General features: G+C 37.7%; 1 long non-coding RNA gene across 1 annotated transcript; it reads right to left on the bottom strand.

Moving 5' to 3' along the window:
* Nucleotides 1–1,643: 1,643 nt before the first annotated feature.
* On the bottom strand, nucleotides 1,644–5,170 carry LOC118598355. Its single transcript, XR_004947473.1, has 2 exons — nucleotides 4,927–5,170; nucleotides 1,644–4,607 (listed from the first exon to the last, which is right to left on the bottom strand). It is a non-coding gene; the product is annotated as an uncharacterized LOC118598355 (long non-coding RNA).
* Nucleotides 5,171–5,181: the final 11 nt, after the last annotated feature.

Raw genomic sequence — 5,181 nt, 5'->3', positions numbered from 1 at the left:
AAGCCAAACGGAACATCGCAAAAAGCTTCTTCCTTGTTTGAAAGGAACGAATGAAAGTGAAACTTAACTCGGTTGTGACGCCGTAAATAAAAAAAAAACGTATCAGAGCAGATTCCTTCACGTTTATGTTTTAAACCCTCTGATGCATAATTTATGAAACTCTTTGTCAAGAGTTTTTTTCACGAGTTTTTTTTTTCTTCTCCGGACTTGAAAAAAGTGTTAAGTTTTTCTTTTTCACTCCCAAAAAATGTTTTGTGTTAAAGTTCAAACATTTCAACTGATTACATGAAAAACCATGAGAAACCATGTCCCAGAAAATGACAGTAGTTTTTATTTTAACATAATGAAAAGACCACTGGGAACACTTTGACAGTAGATCAAAAGATGATCAAACTGGATCTTTAATGAGCTACAGCAGGGGTCACCGACCTTTTTGAACCTGAGAGCTACTTCGTGTGTACAGAGTCATACGAAGGGCTACCATTTTGAAATGACAAATTTTGCTTAGTTATGGTTAGTTATACATTATTAATAATGAATAAAGATACTCCTCTATGTGAAGACACCATCATTTAATCATCAATGAAAACAACATAGGAAACAGATATTTATATTTGGCACTTAATTAATCCCAGTAATTGTTATATTTTCAGATGATCACTTAAATTACTTTATTTCATGGAAAAAAATGTCAAATTTTCTCTATGTTGTTCCATGTTTATCAATTATGTAAAGAAAAATCAACTTCCACATTTTTAAATAAATCTTGTCACATTTTGAACTAATGACCAAATCTGCAGCATTTTTACCAAAGTAATGATCTTTGAACTGGAGTAGGTCAGAGGTCATCTAAAGTTCATGTATCATCAACATATTTTTAAGATGTTTTCATTTACGAATCTATCTAAGTGCAAGTGTCATTTAAAAAAAATGCAACAGAATAAAATGTCATTTTAGGTGCAACTCACGCAGCTAGATGGAAGAAGGAGAGGAGGAAGGCGGGTTCGTAGGGAGAGAGAGAAGAGGAGAGTCACTAGTGTTGGACTGAGAGTTGGGACTTTGAATGTTGGAACTATGACAGGAAAGGGTAGAGAGTTAGTGGACATGATGCAGAGGAGAAAGGTAGACATACTGTGTGTCCAGGAGACCAGGTGGAAAGGTAGCAAGGCTAGAAGTTTAGGAGCAGGGTTCAAGTTGTTCTATCATGGTGGAGATGGGAAGAGAAATGGAGTAGGAGTTATCCTAAAGGAGGAGTTTGTTAGGAGTGTTGTGGAGGTAAAAAGAGTGTCAGATAGAGTGATGAGTCTGAAGATAGAAATGGAGGGTGTCATGTTCAATGTTGTCAGTGGGTATGCCCCACAGGTAGGATGTGAGCTGGAAGAGAAGGAGAAGTTCTGGTTGGATCTTGATGAAGTGATGATGAGCATCCCTGGAAATGAGAGAGTTGTCATTGGTGCAGATTTCAATGGTCATGTTGGTGCAGGAAACCGAGGTGATGAGGAGGTGATGGGCAGGTTTGGTATCCAGGAGAGGAATGTAGAAGGACAGATGGTGGTTGATTTTGCAAAAAAGATGGAAATGGCGATAGTGAATACATTCTTTGAGAAGAGACAGGAACATAGAGTGACCTATAAGAGTGGAGGTAGAATCAAATCAAATTTAATTTATAAAAAAGCGCTTCTCATATTTTGTGCAGTTCAAAGTGCTTTACATTAAAAACAAAAACATACACACAAAAAAATTCTTCTAACAGTAAAGCAGCCCAACAGCTTTGGATCAATAGTTTATGGTACAAGACAGTGAAGTCCACAGTCGCATTAAACAAATCTTATAAATAATATGATTTTCATTTTTTCCTTCCTAAAAGGTGAATAAGCTCCAAAGGCCCCTTCATCACCCACTGCAGGTAAGAAAGCTTCCTGTCCAGCTGCAGTACTCTGTTTCCATGGTGACCCAAATTTAAGGCAGTCAAGTAAAACACTTCCAAAAGTATTGGTAATAGGGAATGGGATTTCATGGTGACAGTACGTTCCAGGACTTGATTGATGTGAAGCGTTTGGCTACACGTGTAGACAGAATGTTCTGAAAGGTTTGTCAGTAACTTTTGGTTTCATCGTCTAACAGAAGAGGTTGGTTATTTCTTAACCAGGATAGAAAGCAGGAACTTCTACTTTCAGGTCCAGTCGAGTTTTTGTTGAAGATTCAGCTGCTTAGTTTCAGGTCAGAAGCTTTTCCTCCTCCAGACATTACCATGAGTGGGGATTTACTGCCCTCTGGTGGTGAAACAAGACTCCTGCAGCTGTAGAGGTCAATCCAGAAAAACTAAAGATCAGAAGGAATTTGGGGGATTTTTGAAGAAAACCAGAGTTTAAATGATGTTGAAAAACTATTTTAAAAGTTCAAGATCCTTCTGCCTCCTGATAAACCCAACTGAAGGACTTCAAAGAGGTGGGAGGGGCTTGCTGGACTTTTTATAAATGCCTGGAGGACAAATATGTGAAGGATTTGTATTTAGTGAATCTGAAACTCAGTTTTACATTTACAGAATCTAATGTTTTCAAAACACCTTTAAAAAGTAAAAAAGAAAATAAAATGTTCCTTCATCAAAACTTTAACATGTTCAGATTAAACACTGGTGGGAGAGCTGCTGTCATGTGACTACAGACCAGTTTTTAAAAGCACTTCATGACTGTTGGAGTGAGAGTCACTGAGGCTGGAGATGTCAGGCTTCTTGAGTCTGGGGATGATGGTGGAGGAATGTGGATTGATTTTTATTTATTCATTAAACTGATTAATTTCCTGATTTGTTATTTCTGCTGCTAAATCTGCTCCATTATTCACAAAAAAAGACGTTATTGAAGTTTTTTACTACATCATTTATATTTTACAAGTTTATTCAAACTGTTTAAGATATCCCACGTTCCTTTAAAATTTTTTGAGTGTATTATTTTTGTAATTGAGTAGTTAGTTAATTGAAAACCATTGAATAGAGATCGTTCTTCATTTTACCAGCGTTCAGTATTCCATGCATTCAGTGGACGACCATTTCTGTTGCAGTTGTGTTCCGTTTCTCTTACATAACCCTAAACATTTCTAGAGGTACTGGAGTTCCTGGGGTGGATAATCAATTTATCATATCTAAGAAATGCTGCTTTTATTTTGGGCATCAATTCCTTTCTATTTTGTTTCATCTGCAAAGACTTCATTTGTGTAGATAAGATAACTCCTCCTCCTAAATGCTGGCGTTTGTCTGAAACTGTTAACATGTTTTCATGAGGTCATCTTGTAGAGTTTTCTACGCTCCCCTCGTTTTGTTGAGTTTCATTTTATTTCATCAAATTCCGTTTGTGTGACTTAGGGGCTTAATTTTAATATTTTGTACATCTTAAATGATTACATCAAGTCTAACTTTAACTGCCACAATAAGAGTGTCAGTATTTGTTCTTAATTTGTCTGTTTAATTCTTATTTTGCATATTTATGTATTTTATTTTGTATATTTCTGAGAGGCGGAGCTTTTGTTAGACTGTGTCGCGCAGAAAACATTTGGTGTTTGTTGATTTCCATATGACAAGAAGAGATTAATCAAAGAAGATGGAAAGTTAAGACAGATGTTTCCTCAACGTCACCATGTTGGAGACGGATTGGTTCAAGTTGGACTGAGTCAATGTTTCTATGGGAACAATCAGGAGTAAGCTTGTAAACGTTTCTTCAAGCTTATAATGTGTACTTTTAAATTTAAAACAGTTTTCAAACGTTTATATTTTAGTTTTTAAGATCTATTTTTTACATTTAAAACCTGTTTTTTTCATTCACTTTAAAGTGTTCCCGATTTAACACTATATTGGCTCATTTCTGTTTGCGGATGAAGATTCAAAGCCAAAACTGGACCAGAGTTCTTGTGGACTGGTGTTATGCTAAAAAGTGCTGCCTGCAGATGATTTACTGTTAATGACAAAACAACAGAAAATCAAAAATATTCTCGGCTGTATTTTCTTGCTTGAATACAAACATAAATCACTGGGAGTCATTCTTTGGTGGTACACCACTCCCTTAAATCTGTCATTGTTTTTCCTCAATGGTTTGCCTTTGAGAGTAACATCAGAAGACACTTTTAAAATTAATAAACTGTTTGAGTATAACTTTTTGGTGATCCTTTACATTTTTTTTCTAATAATATCATCAGTTGATCCAGCCTGCATGAAGCAATATTATTTTATTTTGCTATATTATGTTATTTTATCATATAATACTTTACTTTTTCTTTTAGTTAAATGTCTGCTAATACATTTTACGTCAACTAAATTTAGTCCAAAAATGAAGCAGAAGACTTCCCAACACTCCAAGTTAGAATGAGAAGATGAAGTGCAGTTCTCCATCAGTCCACCGGGGGAGCTGCAGCACAATAACTGTCCACTTGATGCTGAGAGAGACAGTGGAGCTGATCTCAGATCAGTTCATGCTGCGGCTCTGATGATCATCTCCACTTCCTCTGATTCCTCCATCACTCTGCTCTCCACCTCCAGGAACAACATCTCTGCAGACCAGCTGATGATGATGATGATGATCCTCTCTGATCCAAAGGAGGATCATCAGACCTACCTCCACCTGCAGAGAGAAAGTAGAAGTCCAGAGATGAAGGAGTGTCTGTATCTGATCCTGGTGTGTCTGTCAGTGATGCAGCACAGCAGCAGAAAGAGCAGCAGGAGCTTCAGTCCTGTTCAGAGCAGCAGCTTCCAGTCATCTTCACCTGTTGGAGCTTCTGCTGCTCTGATTGGCTGACTGTTGTCCTGAAGCCTGTCATCATTCTCCTCAGAGCTTCACTGAGAAGCTGCAGCTTCACAGGAAACTCTGCATCCTTGCTCTCAGACTAACTTTAGGACCAAACATCTGGAAGCAGCTGGACTGACTCCAACCCTCTACTGACCTCAGAGTCTGCAGTTTGGAGTTTGGACTCTCCACCAGATCCTGGAGTTGCTCAACATCTGAAGACTGAAGGTCGTTGTATCTCAGGTCCAGTTCTGTCAGGTGGGACGGGTTGGACTTGAGAGCTGCAGCCAGAGCATCACAGCTGATCCTTGACAACCTGCAGCCCCTCAACCTGAATCCAGAAGAAAGAGTTTCATTTAAAGACAAAGTTCCTGTTTTTCATCCTTCAGTTCTTCTAAAGATTTTGATGTTA

Source organism: Oryzias melastigma, unplaced genomic scaffold (genome assembly GCF_002922805.2).
Source record: "Oryzias melastigma strain HK-1 unplaced genomic scaffold, ASM292280v2 sc00363, whole genome shotgun sequence".
Lineage (NCBI taxonomy): Eukaryota > Metazoa > Chordata > Actinopteri > Beloniformes > Adrianichthyidae > Oryzias > Oryzias melastigma.
Note: the sequence above shows the minus strand (reverse complement) of the source record. Positions and strands in the feature narration are given on the sequence as shown.